The sequence below is a fragment of the Crocuta crocuta genome, unplaced genomic scaffold, assembly GCF_008692635.1.
Source record: "Crocuta crocuta isolate KB4526 unplaced genomic scaffold, BGI_CrCroc_1.0 scaffold147, whole genome shotgun sequence".
NCBI lineage: Eukaryota > Metazoa > Chordata > Mammalia > Carnivora > Hyaenidae > Crocuta > Crocuta crocuta.
In genome coordinates, this window is record NW_027532594.1 from 3485884 (window position 1) to 3503727 (window position 17844).

General features: G+C 39.5%; 1 protein-coding gene and 1 long non-coding RNA gene across 4 annotated transcripts in view; one reads left to right on the plus strand and one right to left on the minus strand.

Moving 5' to 3' along the window:
* LOC144244647 (uncharacterized) overlaps positions 1-10984 on the plus strand; it is a 63029-nt gene extending 52045 nt beyond the window's left edge. Inside the window, exons 2-3 of the long non-coding RNA XR_013339012.1 lie at positions 9960-10013; positions 10704-10984. This is a non-coding gene — a long non-coding RNA (uncharacterized LOC144244647). The remainder of the gene's footprint in view (positions 1-9959; positions 10014-10703) is intronic.
* Positions 1-17844, minus strand: part of PDSS2 (decaprenyl diphosphate synthase subunit 2) — a 260551-nt gene that overhangs the window by 48426 nt on the left and 194281 nt on the right. The window lies entirely within an intron of this gene.

Sequence of the window (17844 nt, forward strand, 5' to 3'; positions counted from 1 at the left end):
TGACAGAAGGAGACAGGGCAGGAAGATGCTAAGCTCTTGAACTGGAATATGGAGGCTGGGGTCAAGAGCTGAGGAATGAAGGCACAAATTAGAAAAGATAACAAAATGGATCTCTCCTAGAGCCTCCAGAAGGAAAGCAACCTTAATGACATCCTGATTTGGGGGCTTCTGACTATTAAAGAAAATTCCTACCTCTTCAAAGCTTTACTAAGTGTTGGTAAGGCTGTGAAGAAACGGGCCTCTCGAGCATGGCTAGTGGAAGCACAGACTGGATGGAAATTTCACAATTTACCCATGAAAATTACAAGTGTATTTGCCCTGTGACTCAGAAATCCTACTTCCAGGAATTAACCCTACATATAAGCCCACGCACATGTGAAATGAAATACATACAAGGTTTACAGTCTATTGTTCACCCAGCTGCGAGGGCAATCCTTTTACAACTTAAAGCAGACAGGTTACATTGGCCTTTGTGCTATTTCTCTAACACTGCAGGCCTGCTCTTCTGAGGTCTCTGAACTTGCTATTTGCAGTCATGCACTCTCCCCAGATGTTTCCAGGGCTCGGTGCCTCATTACTTTGGGGTCTCTGCTCAAATTTTAACTCCTCTTGAATAGTCTACCTCCCACTCCATCATTTCCTGTCTTCCTTACTCTGCTTTAAATATTTTTTCCTTGATACTACTAAACTCTTCACATAGGTATTGGTTTAATGGTTTACTGCCTATCTCCTTCACTAGGATGTTGGCCACATCTTGCCCTCTGCTGAATCATCAGCATTCAATGTAGTGCATTAGGTGTGCAATAAATATTTGCTGAATCTTTCTTTCTTTTGGTATCTTTCTCTCATTTCTACCTTCCTGTCTTAATTTGGAAATAATACAGAATTGAAACAATTCTTGAATGCCTCACTACCACTCATAGAATCAAGATGAACTTCAGCATAGCATTTAAGGCACTCCTTTTTGGTACCAAGCAATACATCTAGCCCCATCTCCTACCCAAAATATCCCCTTTGAGGCCTGCATTCCAAAGACACAGAACAATCTGCTGTTTCTTGAATAAAATATATACTTTCACACTTGTGTGAATTTAAAAATATTATTCCCTTTAAAAAGAATATCATCTCCTCCTATCCCCTGCCTATTACACTGAACATATCCCATTCAAATATCACCTATTTGAGAAACATTCTCAAATACTCCCACAAATACTTTTCTCTTCAGACTAAATTCACTTTACTTATATTACAATACAGCACTTATTCTTTCTGAGTTGTATACTTTTTTGTCTTTTCTTGATTAGGTTGGACCCTGTCTTAGGCATCTTTATATACTTTTAATCACTTAGGCCATATTTAATCTCCAACAAATGTTCACTAAATGAACAGAATCATGCTTATCTGTTAATTTTTTTTTTAATTTTAGAGAGAGAAAGTGAGCATGTAAGTGGGGGAGAGGGGTAGAGGGAGAAAGAGAGAGTCTTAAGCAGGCTCCATGTTCAGTGTGGAGCCCAATATGGGATTCGATCTAATGACCTTGAGATCATGACCTGAGCTGAAATCAAGAGTCAGATGCTCAACTGACTGAACCATCCAGGTGACCCTAAAAATTTTTTAAAAGCAAATGATGGATATATTCATACAAGAATGCTATTCAGCAACAAAAGAGAAGCAACTACTGACAGATGCTATGTGGTAGATGAATCTCAGAAACATTAAGCTAAGTAACAGAAGGCAGGCACAAAAGGCCAGACATCGAATGACTCCACTTATATGAAATGTGGATTAGTGGTTGCCTAGGCTGGGGGTGGGAGCTGTAAACGGGCATGAGGGACCTTATGAGGATATGTGTGAAAATGTTCTAAAACTGATTCATGGTGATGGTTGTACAACTTGATACAGTTGCTAAAAAAAAATCACTGAATTTTAGGCTAGAAATGGGTTGATTTATGATATGTAAAATACAGCTCAATAAAGTTCTTAAAAAAGAAAAAAATGAATGAGTAATATTTTACATTTCTTAGTATCATACTTAAATTGTTATTTAAAAAACTTATATGACTCTCAATTAACTTTTTGTGGTTGGTATACCATCTTCATTTATTCACACAACAAACACTATTTAGGTTCTCCTTTGGGTCAGGTTTTCTGCAAAGCAATATAGACATAAGGATTAATAAATAGTCTGTCCTCAGGGTGCTGGGGTGGCCCAGTTGGTTGGGCATCTGACTCTTGATTTCAGCTTGGGTTATGGTCTCATGGTTTGTGGGTTTGAGCCCCACATCGGGCTCTGCGCTGACAGTATGGAGCCTACTTAGGATTCTCTCTCTTCCTTTCTCTTTGCCCTTACCCTGCTCGCTCTCTCTCTCAGAAAATAAACTAAAAAAGAAATTAGAAAAAAAAGTCTGTCCTCAAGAAGCTCACAGTGGATGACGTGGATAAATATATCTGTATATGGATATAAATATATAGATAAACCAATATAATTCTATTTCAGAATAATTTTTGCAGGATTTCCAATAAAAGATTCAGTTTGGCTCATTATATTTTATTTAGTGTGCTTAAGATGTTTTATTATTTCCACATTTTAAATTATGCAAGTGATACCTGATCACTGAAAAAAAACTTGAAAATTCAGTAAACCATAAAACAACTTATAGTCCTTAGAAATCTACTACCTAAGTTAATAAGAGCATAAGTTAATGTTTCTAAGTTAATCAGAAAATTTATTCCATGAACATTAAATTATTATACATTGTGAACTTGGTTACAAGTGAAACAAATCCCTCCATTCATTTCCATCAGCTTGCCATGTATATATTAAAAGACCATGCTCTGTTACAAAGGAAAAATAAATCCATAAAATACCAAGAAACTGGTTTGATAACCACATTCAAATCAGTATCTTCACACATCAGAGATATAGAATTGGTGTGAAATGAATGAATGTAGTCAAGAGTAAATGAGATTTAGATATTCTTATAGCATCAATTACATATGTGCAGTTTTTACTAAAGATTTATTATCTATAAAAGGAAGATACAGTGAATGAATATTTACTTTTGATGGGATTTCCTTTTTTCCATAAAGGTAATATATGCCAATGTGCCTATTGAATGACTGTCAGACAAAAGTACATTAACTTAAAAAATGCAGGTCTCTTATTCACCTTTTCACTCAAGTAAGGCTGGTTCAATCACACACACACACACACACACACACACACACACACACACACACACACACACACAACTGAAGCTTGCAAGATGATGTTTGCCTGAGATAGGGGCACTGGTGGTTTTGCTCAGAGATAATATGCTGTCTGCTAACTGAATTGTCTGGAGGCGTACTCTGGGTTGCTTTCCTGATGAAAGCAATACATTGGTACATAAATATTCACAGGAGACCACAGCGTATTTATAAAGGGGCTGGTTGGGATTAAAGGTCTAGTCCACGGCCACAGAACAAAAGTAAATTAACTGATGCAGGAGAATGACAAAGCCCCATCTAGAACTTGCCAAGTCGAACTCCTACCTTTCACATCACCAGAAAAGAAGAGTTTGGAAGATTCAGAAACTGGCTGCCTGTCAAGATAAAAACACTTTAAAGAAAGTGTGCAAATATTCTATTTTTCATGCTTCCTACTTCTGATACATATTCTGAGCCACTATCTTTATAAACGCAGCATAAATTTGGGTTTAATGAAAGACCAGATCCCTCTAATGACACATTTCACCATTTTAAATGTTTGCTTTGAGTTGCTGTTTTCAGCTATTTTGAGAAGCTAAATACGAGCCAAAAGAGTTTACTGGGAAATTTTCAATAAAGTCCCTCTAAATTTAGGGATAAGAAGAAAGCAAGGGAGAGAATGAAATCTAGTATTTCCTGGGAACTAGCTAAGTGATGGCCCTTGCACATTCACTATTAGCTCTCAAAAATCCCAATTATCATTATTCCCATTTAAAAGGCAAGGAGGTTTGAAGATGATATTTTGATCCAAATCAGACACTAGTCAGAGACTAAGCAGAGATGGGTCTCAGACCTATAGCAACTGGATTCTATTTTGCTTAATACATAATAGAAGTATATGCAAAACTTTTATAGCTGAAAAAGTAGGCTGTATTTAAGAATGAATGACATGTTTTGTCTATGTATCAAAAAATATTTTCAACCTATAAATTAAGTCTTTTAATAATACCCATTGAAGAAATCCAAGGGTCTAGAGCATAAGATGAGTAATGAGATTAGAAACAGCAGATATCACAAGTATTTTTTCAGGAATCCCCAGGGAAGAAAAAAAGTATAATATTTTAACAGATTCACCTAATGGGATAAAGTAATTTGCTCAGATTTATAATCCAATCACATGGGAAAGAGTAGAGTAGTATTGGGAAGCTTTGTATCTTTGTAAATCATGGGAGAGAAACTAGTAAGATCTGATACATGTGTATAACTGAATTCTATTTTTTTAAAAATGTTTCTATAGAATAAAAAGTTTTTAAAACTTTACTCAGAAATTAGAGAGAAAATTACTAGGGAATTTAAAAATTGAGAATTCTTTGGTTTATAACCAGCTAGTCCCTTCCTGCCCTCCCCACTAGTCACTTGTTGCTGAGATGTATGGGACTGACCAAGCCGAAAAGGGGTCAGGATGGAGACGGGAAGACTATTTTAGAGCACAAATCCTTCAGCAGGTGGCATCCTTGGGAAGGGGGAAGCTCTGAACAGCTAGAGGGCAGCAGATAGTCTTCGGATGGGTTGTACAGTGGGGGGCAGTAGGGAATACTGAATAATTCTTTGCGATGAACAGACTGGACACCAAGGGGAAATGCGGCCTGTTTTGAAATGCACAGCATATGCCAGTGTTTGCTGTCCCATGCAAATGTGCAGTAGATTCAGTTAACTGATATTTCTGTGTGCTACTACATGCCAAGCACTGTGGATCTGAAAATTAGTTAGGCATTACTTCTTGACCATTAGAAGTTCAGCAGGGGAGAAACACAGTCAACAGAAAGTAGTTTGGTATGTGCAAAAGGACCTATGCTTATAGTATAGAGAAGGGAGTGAACACCTCTATTAAGAAAGATTAAAGACGGCTTCGGTGAGAGGACAGTTAGAGTTGAGTTCGGGTCTGAATAATAAACTGAAATTAGCCAGGAAGATGACACAGAGGATAACTTTGGGGCATCAATATTAGTTCCATATTGTTGAAGCATATGGTGGGAGAGGTAGGTGAAGGATGAGACTAGTCAGGAAGGCAAGACGCCTAGAGGTTTGGATCTTATCATTTAGGTGCTAGGAAACTGTTTTTAGCAGGAAAAGATATGATTACATGTGCAATTTAGATGGGTTGCTCCAGAGGCAGTTTAGACAGGAGGGGAAATAACTGAAGATCCAGTAAGGGGTGAAGTGCTATAGGTAGGTGAGCAGATGAGCTAAAGTGGTAGCTAATGGAGGCTGAGAGGCAAAACAAGATGAGCTGTTCAAAAAGTGAAACAAGATAGCTCCCTACTATGGACAAGATGCTGCTTAGCTAGGATCTACTCCCCTCTCCCTCCTTACTAACAAGGCCTAATTTTGTTTGGGTACTCACTGCTCTGGTATGTGAACAGACTAATGCCCTTTTGGACAAAGTGGCCATGATGATGGTTCTAGGACCTGCACTTGATCTTAGCCAAAAGGCCGAGAAGCGATGATGGTTCTAGGACCTGAACTTCCTTGAGCATAACCCCTTCTAATCCCTTCTCCTCCCACATTCTTTCCTTTTTTTTTTTTTTTCTTTAACCACACTCTTAAGTACACCCTCAGGGCATAACACCCTTGATCTTCCCTGGAGATATGACTATGACACATACCTATTTTTTTTTTTTTTTTTTTTTTTGAGAGAGACAGAGTGGAGCAGAAAAGGATCAAATAGAGAAGGAGACACAGAATCCAGTGCAGGCTCCAGGCTCTGCACTGTCACCACAGAGCCTGATGCAGGGCTCAAACTCATGAATTGCGAGATCATGACCTGAGCTGAAGTCAGATGCTTAACCAAGCCACCCAGGCACTCTGACATACACCTGTCCTTAAACATTCTCCTCTTGGTGGTTCCCTAGTATGTACTCCCGGCCCCTAGGCTATAAAAGCAGGTCTCAAGGGAGGTGGGGTTGTATTTTGCTGCTGCCCAAGACATGCTTCTGTCCATAAGTCCCTTTAATAAGCCATTTCTCGTCAAACTGTGACAGACTGTGTCTGTCTTTTCTTTGATCTAATAGCTCCTCTCACCTTCTGAGGTGGTTTTGCATATATCTCCGTTTCATGGAACACTTGCCAATGATTCATTTAGGAAGGGGCAAGTGGGTAATTCTAGGTAATGAGATACAGCAGTGAGGGAGTCTATGAAGAGGCTCCTAGAGAGAGACTCAGGTGGAACTTGCAACTGCTTCCCCTGGAGGCCGCTCTGTCTTGGAGAAATACACCCAAATTGCCACCAGCCTGATAATAAATTGGACACTAAGAGGCAGAGCAGAGACAGTAAACCTTGATATGATGGAGTTGTCATGTTAACTGCCTGATGCCCGACTACCTCAGCACGTTTGGTTAGAGTAAAATAGACTACCTTACTTTTTTAACTATTTAATTGGATTTTCCATTTTTTGCAGCTGAAAGCATTCCAACGAATTTGTCCCTTAATGAAAAATGTTCACGCTATACAAAGTCTACACATGCCAACGTTAACAAACTACTGAAACATTTTAGGGTGAAATCTGCTTTGGATGGTGTATTAGTTATTTATTGCTACATAACAAATTATCCCAAAACATAGCATCTTAAAACAGCAGACATTTATTATCTTATAGTTTCTGAGGGTCAGGAGTTCCAGGAATAGCTTAGCTGGCTGGTTCTGGCTCAGGGCTTTTCATGAGGTATACTCAAGCTGATAGCTGCGGCTGGAGCAATATAGAGGAGCTAGAGACTCCACTCCTAAACTTACTCAGGTGGCTTTTCGTACTAGTTGTTAGTTCCTTGCCACATCAGCCACTCCATAGGGCTGCTCACATGACATGGCCACTGGCTTCCCCCAAACTAAGTAATACAAAAGAGTGGGAGAGAGTGAGAACACATTCCAGAGAAAGCTTCACAATCTTTCCTGATCTTCAAAGTGACATGCCATCATATCAACTGAATGCTGTTTATCACACAGACCAACCTAGGACAGTATAGAAAGGAATTATGCAGGATATCAGGAGGTGGGCTCACTGGAACCTATCTTGGAGCCTGGCTACTAGAGATGGAGTCTGATTAAAATTTGTGGGTTGGAATATTTTAAAGCCTCTGTAAACTTTCTGCCAAGTTGTTTTAAAGAAAGGTTCTTCTCCTTTTAAAATGTAAAGCACTTAAACATTTTTAAAAAATGTTTATTTTTGAGAGAGAGAGACAGAACACGAGCAGGGGAGGGGCAGAGAAAGAGAGAGAGGGAGATACAGAATCCGAAGTATACTCCAGGCTCTGAGCAAGCATTCGGCACAGAGCCTGACGCAGGGCTCAAACCCATGAACTGTGAGATCATGACCTGAGCTGAAGTCGGATGCTCTACCGACTGAGCCACTCAGGCACCCCCCTCCCTATTTTTTAAAGGAAGCTCTACACCCAACATGGAGCTCAAACTCTTGACCCAGAGATCAAGATTCACATGCTGTACTGACAGATCCCACCAGGTGCCTTAGAATGGTTCTTCTGATGTGCACAAGGACCAGCCAAGTTTGAGACTGCCTTGCCATTCAGTAGAATTATTGTTTTACTTACGAATGTAATGGGTAAGAAGTGGGAAGTCTGTACAAATAGACAGTCAATGAAATTGACTGTCTATTTGTATTTATTCATTTATTCATTTGTTAAAGATTTACTGAGTGTCTTTTTGGTACAAAACATTGTTCCAGGTGATCATGCCAGTGAGCGAAACCAGAGTCCTTGTACTTATTATAATCTAGTGAGGAAACCATATATCAGATAACCAGACAAATACTTAACTATAAACTTAGATACTTCCAATGGGGGAGATGAACATACTTCTATGAAAGCATGTAATCAAAAAACTGGGGCTTTGGGGGATGGTTTCCCTGAAGAAGTGATACTCAAGATGATATAGGAAGGATGAATAAGGGGTAAATAGCAAAGAAGATGAAGATTCATGCTCTAGGCTCTAAGGATTGTACACACAAAGGAGAATGGCATGTCTGAAAAGTCAGAGAGGGCTATCAGGGCTGATATGCAGACCGTGAGGGTGAGAACAAGTGGTACAAGGTCTGGCTGGAGGAATAGACTGGGGTCAGACTACGCAGGGTCACTTTTAGGATTTTGGTCTTTATCCCAAGAATGATGGGATGTACTTCCTCCAGTGACACAGAGCACAGGCACAGAATCAACAGATTAGCATTCTGAGATCCCTGGTAGGGTGGAGAAAAGACTAGAAGATGAAGGGGACTGTATACAGGGAGATGAAGGAGAAGTTACCAGAGTAGCTCAGATATGAGATGACGGCATCATGGGTCACACACAGTGGGCAGCCAGGTTCTAACACAAGGGTGAATGTGTAGGGTAAAGCCAGGCTGTAGCCTGTGCCATGCATGGTGGGGTGTGAGGACATAAACAAGGTCCTGCTCCTGACTACTATTATGGATCGGATGGATCCCTGCAAAATTTCATGTGCTGAACCCTTTACCGCCACTGTGGCTATATTTAAAGAAGTAATTAAGGCTAAATGAAGTCATAAGGAGCGGGCCCTGATCTGATGCTTAGTGCTCTTAAAAGATACCAGAGACCTTGCCTGGCTCTCTCTCCCCCATGTGGGGATACAGAGAGAAGGTGGCCACCTGCTTCTTAGCAAAAGAGCTCTCATGAGAAACCAAATTGGCCAGAAACTTCACCTCAAACTTCTAGACTCCAGAACTCTGCAAAAATAAATTTTGGTATTTAAGCCATCCAGTCTATGCTATTTTATTACAGCAGGTCAAGCTAACATAACCACCTTCTGGGTAAATTTTAGGATTCAATCACTGATGTTTTGAAAGCATATTTACTCTGTCCCTTGGGCGTCAGAGTGGCTCAGTTGGGTAAGCATCCGACTTCAGCTCAGGTCATGATCTCATAGTTCGTGGGTTTGAGCCCCACATTGGGCTCTGGGCTGACAGGTCGGAGCCTGGAGCCTGCTTCAGATTCTCTCTGCCCCTCCCCCCACTCATGCTCTGTCTCTGTCTTCAAAAAAAATAAATGTTACACTGTCCCTCCCTGTATCTTTTCAGCAGTCTTAACAACCATCATGCTAACATACTGCCTTAAAAAATGTTGAAAAGATCTATATTCTGATTATCTACTTCTGCATAACAATCTACCCAAAACCTTAGTGGCATAAACACCACAGGTATTTTATTATGCCCAAAGATTCTGTGAGTCAGGAATTCAGAAAGAGAGAGGGTGGTCTCGGCTACAAGATTCCTGGGGCCTCACTCAGGAAAAGTTGAAAAGCTGGGGATGATCTGACTGGCTAGGGGCTGGAACAGCCAAAACACCAGAGATCCGCTTCTAATAAGATAGCTTATTTACCCATACACACCTCAGTGAGGCTCTTCTGGGACTGAGGACTGGAGTGCCTCCCTGTGGTCTACTCACGTGACTTCTGACAGCAGGGTGGTGGAGCAGGTTGAGCTCAGAGAGGGACCAGGCGGAGTGTTTCAAGACAGCAAACATTCTAAGAACCCGAGAAGTCACGTAGTGTTATTTCTACAGTACTTTATTGGTTCAGGCTCTCACAAGCCCACTGAGATTCAAGGGAAAGGGACACAGATCTTCACTACTCCATGGGAGATGATGGGATGAAAGTAAAAAAAAATTGTGGCCATTTTTCTTTTGAAACTACCACACTCTACTTTTGAAGAGTGCTCAGGAGAGCAACTGCTTTCTTTGCTTCCTTTCAGTTATGCTTCTGGCTAAGGTGACAACACAGAAGATGGAGTAGAGCAGCCATGGGGGTAAGTAAGCGTTGTGAGTGGCGAAAGTATTAAGAATGACTCCTATGTTTCTGACCCTGAGAATCGGGATAAACAGTGGTTTGGAGGAAAAGTGGTTTGGAGTGGGTTTGGAGGGAAATGGAAGATCATATATTTAGTTTTATATGTACAGAGTCTCTCATGCCTGTGAGAGCTCCAAGAAGAAATACTGAATAAGCAGGAAAATATTTAGCTTTAGAGCTCAGGAGTGGTCTGGGATGTAGATATAAATTGAACCTCACTGGCATATAGGCAGATGATAATTGAAGGCTTGGGCTTCATTTTCTGAAAGGTCTATTCTTATCTTGTGATCAGAATGGTATTCTATTAAACAATTTACATGCTTAATAGTCACATTTTATCTCTCAGGCAAATAAACTGCCTTTTAAGATGCTTTGCTATGATAGCTATCAGTGAGTGACCTGGAGTACCTCTAAATGGTGTACAAATTCAATTTAAACACTGAACAAATGAAATTGTTCACCAACCAGACCCACTTTAAACTTGAGGGTCTATTTAATTGAAAGGACCATCATATGTACTAAGTTTTCTCAGACACCAATAGCTTTTCTGTCTTCTCTGTATCTGTATTAAACTTCACTTCTTATACCTCTATATATCTAACCTAATACTCTTACATTTGATTTTTTAAAAATGCTTATTTATTTTTAGGAGAGGGAGAGATGGAGTGTGAGTGGGGAGAGGTAGAAAGAGAGGAAGATACAGAATCTGAAGCAGGCTCCAGGCTCTGAGCTGTCAGCACAGAGCCCAATGTGGAGCTTGAACTCATGCATCATGAGATCATGACCTGAGCTGAAATTGGATGCTTAGCCGACTGAGCCACCCAGGCACCCCATCTCCTACATTTGATTCTAATATATTTACTTCACAATACATTTGCTGCTATTTCCTTTAAATAAAAACATTTTGTGGATTAAAATATATATACAGTACTACTGTGATGATGGGTACTTTTATTATTATTCTTTATGTATATCTATCATGTATACTCTTGTATGACTGATACATTTCATAATAAAAAAAATTAAACCACTCTCAATAGCCTTTAATTCTGAATAAATTCAACATTTTTATTTGCAATGAATGATTTAAGACTGTGTCTACTTTATGAAAAAAGGATGTTAGCAAAATTATAGATATTTATTATCACCTCCACTAGCATCTTCAAAGTCTTAGATATGTGAGTGATATAAGCTTGAACAGATGCCTAGCAAACAATAAAACATGACATGGCATATTTTATTAGCTCGTTAATACATGCCTTGGGTACAATGTGAGGGACAGGTTGTGAGTAAATGTAGCAATGAAATATACCCCAGAGTATCTTAATGCTTTTATACAGCACTCACCATTTCACTTTTAAATCTCTTAAAATACATGTTTTCTTTTAAAGATAGTTTTTACACACTCACTCACTCACACACACACACACACGCACACAGGATAGTTTTAACTCCACAGAAAGGAAAATAAAGTTTTCCTATTTCTAATCTACAAAAGAAAACTTCCAATATGAATTACCTTCCACTTGAAAAGCTTAATTAGCTTCTTTGAACTCAAACTCACTGATTTTCTCTCTCTCTAGTTAACCTCCCTTGCCCACCTCCATCCATTTTTATGGGAACAGATTACAAAACCCTGGATTTTCCACATTATTCCGTATTTCTGTTTGTACAGTGCACAATGATGATTCCATAAAAACCCCTGTATTCCTCTCAGGCTGTCTGAGGATGAATGCCTTCAGGACGGTAACTATCACAATGAAGAAGTTTATGACCAACCAACTACTTCAGTGGAAACAAAAGGTCCCTGATGTCCTTCATCCTAGGAAGGCAATGGTAACTAAGAAATTTAGGAGAACTTGCTAAAATGTGGAAGAGCACACTGGATGCCACCTCTGTATTTGGATTCAAAGCTCATTTTGGTGGCAGTAAGACAACTGGTTTGATTTATGTAAATCAACATGATTTACAATTCATGAACCCAAATACACACGAGTAAGATGTGGTCTGTATGGGAATAAAGAAAAAGAAAAAAAGAAAAAAGACTTAGTGCAAACAGTGAAAGGAACACAAGAACAAACTGAAGAAAGTCAAGGGGGCTGCGAAGGCCAAAGAAGTGTTGGCAAAAAGAAGGAAGAGATTCTGCAGTGACTTTATCTGCAGTGATTGTGCAGATTTCTCATAAGGATTGATAAACGATAAAAACTTTTAAAAAAGCACCAAAAAAACACTGTAGATGCTTCACAAACAGCCCTGATAGGGCTTTCCTGAAGTTCCAGGTACCAAACCTCTGCTCTCTCTAGCCCAGGGAGGGTTGACATTGCGGTTACTTAGCAGTTCCTAGCCCTGGAAGGCAGGGCTTGGTCCTCAGGCTAAAAGCCTCAAGTCAACTGCTCTAATCAGAACCCTAGTGATAGGGTTGGCCTAGATCTCTACGACCCCATAGATTCCCTGACTCCTTCTGACTCCAATTTGTTACTGGTAACACTACCCCCAACTCAGTGGCTTCAAACAGTAATCATTTGTGTATGTGTCTGTGGATCAGCCAGGATTCATCTAATCTAGACTGGTGGCTCTGCTTTTCACTGCACATTTCTAGGTTGGCTGGAGAGGCTCTGTTCCAAGTGTTTCTCATTCTTCTTGGACCAGCAAGTTATCCAGAACATATTTTTCTCATAGTGATGGCAGAGATCCAAGAGGGCCTCCTATTGGCCAAAGCAAGTCAAATGGCTGGGCAAAGGGTTAAAGGGCATGGAAGCACACCTTGTCCACAGTGAAAGAAGGTTGCAGCTTGAGGGCAAATGGCATGGATTAGTTATTTATTGTTGTAGAAGCAACTATCTCAAACTTAGTGGCTTAAACAACAACAAACATGTATTATATTTCATAATTTCTTTGGTTCAGAATTCAAGTATGGCTTCGCTGAGTGGTTTTAGCTTGGGGTCTCTCATGAAAGACTACAAATACTATAATCTGCAGACAAAGAGGCTGAAATGAACTTGTACAAATACTCGATATTTCTAATCACTGTCTATTACTTTTTGAAACATATTTTTGTGCAGTGCAGTAAATTTTATGAAAAAATGCTATTTAGAGTGTACTTAGCACTAAAAGAAAAGACTGATACATAAAGAACTGGTTAAAAGATGATGAATGTTGACTCAGTTCTACCAAATACACAGGACGATGGTAATAAAACAGGAGACATAAATTGTATATCACTTAATAAGCTGAGAGAGAGAATACCTGTTGAACTCCTGGGCCCTTGTCTAACACTTGCTTATACTGCCAATAATCTTGTCTGGTGCTTCACACCTGTGTTATTTCAACACTCTTCCAGCTGGTCTCTCTGCTTCTAATTTCTCTGGCTTCCACTTTATCCTATTCACCACTTCTACAATAATCTTTATCACGAATGTCATTGTATAAGATCTATGGTGCATTTCTCTTACTATTTTAAATGCAAACTTCCCAATACAAATGTTCAAGATCTACCCACTGATTCATGGATCCCTTTTAAATTGATCATCTTCCCGGGGCGCCTGGGTGGCTTAGTTGGTTAAGCGTCCGACTTTCGCTTAGGTCATGATCTCGCGGTTCGTGGGTTCGAGCTCCGCGTCGGGCTCTTTGCTGACTGCCAGCTCAGAGCCTGGAGCCTGTTTCAGAGTCTGTGACTCCCTCTCTCTCTGACCCTCCCCTGCTCACACTGTCACTCTCTCTCTCTCTCCTAAAAATAAATAAAACATTAAAAAAAAATTTAAATTGATCAACTTCCCTATCAAGGCCCCTTTGCTGTAGCTCCAACTACAACTTAGTCTCCATCTTGGTTCTCAATACACATGTAGCTGATTTGTCTAGCACAGCTGCTAGCATACAATAGGTACTCAGTAACATCTGTTGAAGGAGCATGCCTAGAGTAATAACTAGGTCACCCTAAAGCATAATAAGTTTCTTGGTTTTAGTTGAACCTGTTTCCAAAGTACCTGCATGTCCATGTCCTATGTATTTTCTTTTTTTTTTTTTTACAAATAGTTTATTGTCAAATTAGTTTCCACATAACACTCAGTGCTCATCCCCACAAGTGTCCTCCTCCATGCCCATCCCCCCTCCCCCCCACATCCATCAGTCCTCAGTTTTTGTCAGCATTCAAGAGTCTCTCATGGTTTGCCTCTCTCCCTTTCCCCCACCACTGTTGGTGGGAATGTAAACTGGTACAGGCCCTCTGGAAAACAGTGTGGAGTTCCTCAGGAAACTAACAATAGAACTCCCCTATGTATTTTCATAATACCTGTCTGGCTTTCAGAACTTACCTCCAACTACTCTTCTATTCATCCACTGTGTGCCAGCTGGGTAGGCCTTCTTTCTATTCTGTGGATACATTAAGCTGGTTTCTCCTTTAGGCCTTTGCCTGAGTTGCTTCCTCTCTATGGAATGCTTTTCCCTCTGTTCTTTTTTCACATAGCTAGTTGCTTTTTGTCATTCAGATCTCAGCTTGAAAATTATTTCCTCAGAGAGGACTATGATGACCATCTAGTCTAAAGGAACTCCCTCACGGCACCTGGGTGGCTCAGTCGGTTGTGTCTGACTTCAGCTCAAGTCGTGTTCTCTTGTGAGTTGGAGCCCCACATTTGTCAGCACAGAGCCTGCTTCGGATCCTCTGTCCTCCTCTCTCTGCTTGCACTCTCTTAAAAATAAAGAAACATTTAAATAAAAAATATAAAAATAAAATAACTCCCTTGATCCCTATCCACTATCACTTCTTATTTAGTTCTTTGCTGTGCAATTATCACTATCAGTTATTTCCCTTGTTCATTTATATGATTGGTTATCATTGGCCTCTCCACTAAGATGTAAGCTCTCGAGCACTCCAATTGCTAGTGTCTGCTACAAAAGATGCTCGAGAGATATATTAAATGAATGAATAAACAATGTCAATGCTCACAGCCAACTTCCTGATCCCAAGAAACCTCAACAATTTCTAGTTCCTTTCCACTATAATTTCTAAGACTCAAAAGAAAATTCCTCCAAGAAGCTTCCCCTGAAATATTAATCCTTAAAGCTGGACTTTCTTCTATATATTTATCCTGTATTGGGGCAACTGGGTAGCTCAGTCAGTTAGGTGTCTGACTTCAGCTCAGGTCATGATTTCACGGTTTGTGGGTTCAAGGCCCCATCGGGCTCTGTGCTGACGGCTCAGAGCCTAGAGTCTGCTTCAGATTCCCTGTCTCCCTCTCTCTCTGCTCCTCCCCTGTTCACACTCTGTCTCTCTCACTCAAAATTAAATAAACATTAAAAAAAAAAGAGAGAAACATTTATATGTATCCTGTATCGTACAGTTTTACATGTGGTCTTCTGGGTAAATTGCTCTCCAGTGGTTGCAGGTGCACATTTTTTTTTGCTCTGAACTGTGTGTATCATCAGGTCCTTGAGGGCAGGCCTGTGTTTCTGGCTGTAGAATAATTTTCTGTTTTGAATAATCCAGTAGTACTCAGAGTGCCGTTGTGTACACAGCAGCAGTTCAGTACAAGTTTATTAATAAGTACTGGATCAAAACTGCCCAATATAGCTCAAAGGCTAATGTAGGACTCATGAGAACAAACAATTCAATCAGAATCCAATGCAAAACAATTTATCTAGACTTCCCGAATTCAATCTCTTTAATATGTTAAAATATCAGAAGATAGAGTCTTACTCCCTCAGTTTTCCATCAAAAAAATATCTTCATTGAGATATAAATTACTACACATCCTCTGATTTCTGAGTAGATGTTGGAAGCATTGGCTATTTGCAATTTGACACTGAAACTATTATTCACCATATTCATCAATGTCCCCTATATATGGGCCCATCACGTATATCCCAATTTGCTTAATTTCAGAAAATATGTCTACACAAAAATTATCTGTAGAATTAATCATCAAATAATGAAAAATTCAGAACACAACATATTTCTCTTTTAGTCTTAGTTGGGAAGAAACAGGTGTCAAATTCAAAGTCCACTTACTGTATAACCAGGTCGTGTTGACTACAATTTTCAACTTCCTTTCCAGTTTCTCTATTTTTATTTTCCTAAACTTTTTGTTTCTTTGTCTCCCCAAACTCATTTGTCTATAAATCTACAAGAGGCATCCTTACATTATCTCTCTGGAGCTCTGGAGTCTTTCATTTGGAGAGTCTGCCATCAGCTCCCCATTAATCTGACTCATCCAAATACATCCACTTCTCTCTACAACCAAGCCTCTTTTATGTCAAGTCTATCATCATTTTTCCCCAGTAAACCAGGTATAAATCACTGGAGGCATTTTTCATTTCTTATTCTCATAGCTGAAGTACACAATAGACACACTAAAATAAGCATGTAGAGTAGGGTATCAGCAATACAAAGGTACCGTAAAATTTACAGGAGGAAAATTTTATATTTGTTATTATTTTAAAAGTCATTGTAACACAAATCAAACAATAAAGTCATGAGGACTGGCCCTTCCGGAAAGATGGATCAGCAGACTTGAATGTACTCCTCCACCTGAAACCACTAAAAACACTGGACAAAATATATGAAACAAGAGCTTTAATACATTGGAAATCAGGCAACAAGTGACAATGATCTCTGAGAGATGGCAAATAAATAAACGTTCCAGTTTATTGTCTGGAGAGAATGCCAGGTCACAGCGCCTAGCAGTCTCCTTGAGTTGAGGAGATGGTCTGGAGTGTCTAGAGAGGCCAAAGGGGTTAGAATTGGGGGCTAACATTCACAGGGCAGAGTAATCAAGATAGGAGAGCTGTACAAAGAGCTCTGGAGATGTACAGAGGGTTTCCCAGAAGTCTGCAGCTGAGCATCAACAATGCATGAATACAACATTATTGAAGTCGGAGGAAAGAATCATTCAGAAGGCAGAGAGGGAAAAATTCTTAAAGCTTATACAGGGCTGGGTGTGGTTCCTGTTCCCACCAGCCAGAGTGGAAAACCTCATAATTCACAGGGCATCAGTAGAGTACTCATAGGATTTTGCCTTTGAGGTGGGGAAAATTAGCCCTAGACTAAATGCTATTCTGGTCTTGCCTATCAAAACTTCAGTGTAAGACCTGAAAAAATCAAACTGTTTCCAGTAACTTAACTAAATTCCAGAAGAAGGCTCAAGAATATTTATAGAGATGCAAAAATATCTAGAATCCAACAAAATAAAATTCACAGTGTCTGGCATCCAATCAAAAATAACCAAGCATGTAAAAAAAAAAAAAAAAGGGCAGGAAAACACAATGCATAATGAGGAGAGAAATCACTCAATTGAAGTCAACTCAGAAATGACACAGATGATTGAATTATTAGACAAGGATATTAAAACAGTTTTCATAATGGTAGTCCATATGGTCTAGGAGCTAGAAGAAACACTAAGCATGTCAAATAGAAACACAGAAGATACAACAAATTGGTGGGCTTGAATGTGCACCAACAGAAATTATTCAAGATGAAATGCAGAGAGAAAAACAATAATAATAAGAAGAAAGAATACAAATCAGTGGGTTCTGGGTTAACGTTAAGTAGCCTCTTATACATGTAATTTGAGTCCCAGTAAGAAGAGAGAAGGACAGAAAAAATATTTGAAAAAATGACCAAAATTTCCCCAAATTTGATAAAAACAAACTCACAGATCTAAGAGGCTCAATGAACCCCAAGCATAAGAAACATGAAAAATATAACACCGAGGCACATCATAATTCAAATGCTCAAAACCAGTGATAAAGAGAAAATCATAAAAGCAACATCAGAAATTTAGCCACATAATATACAG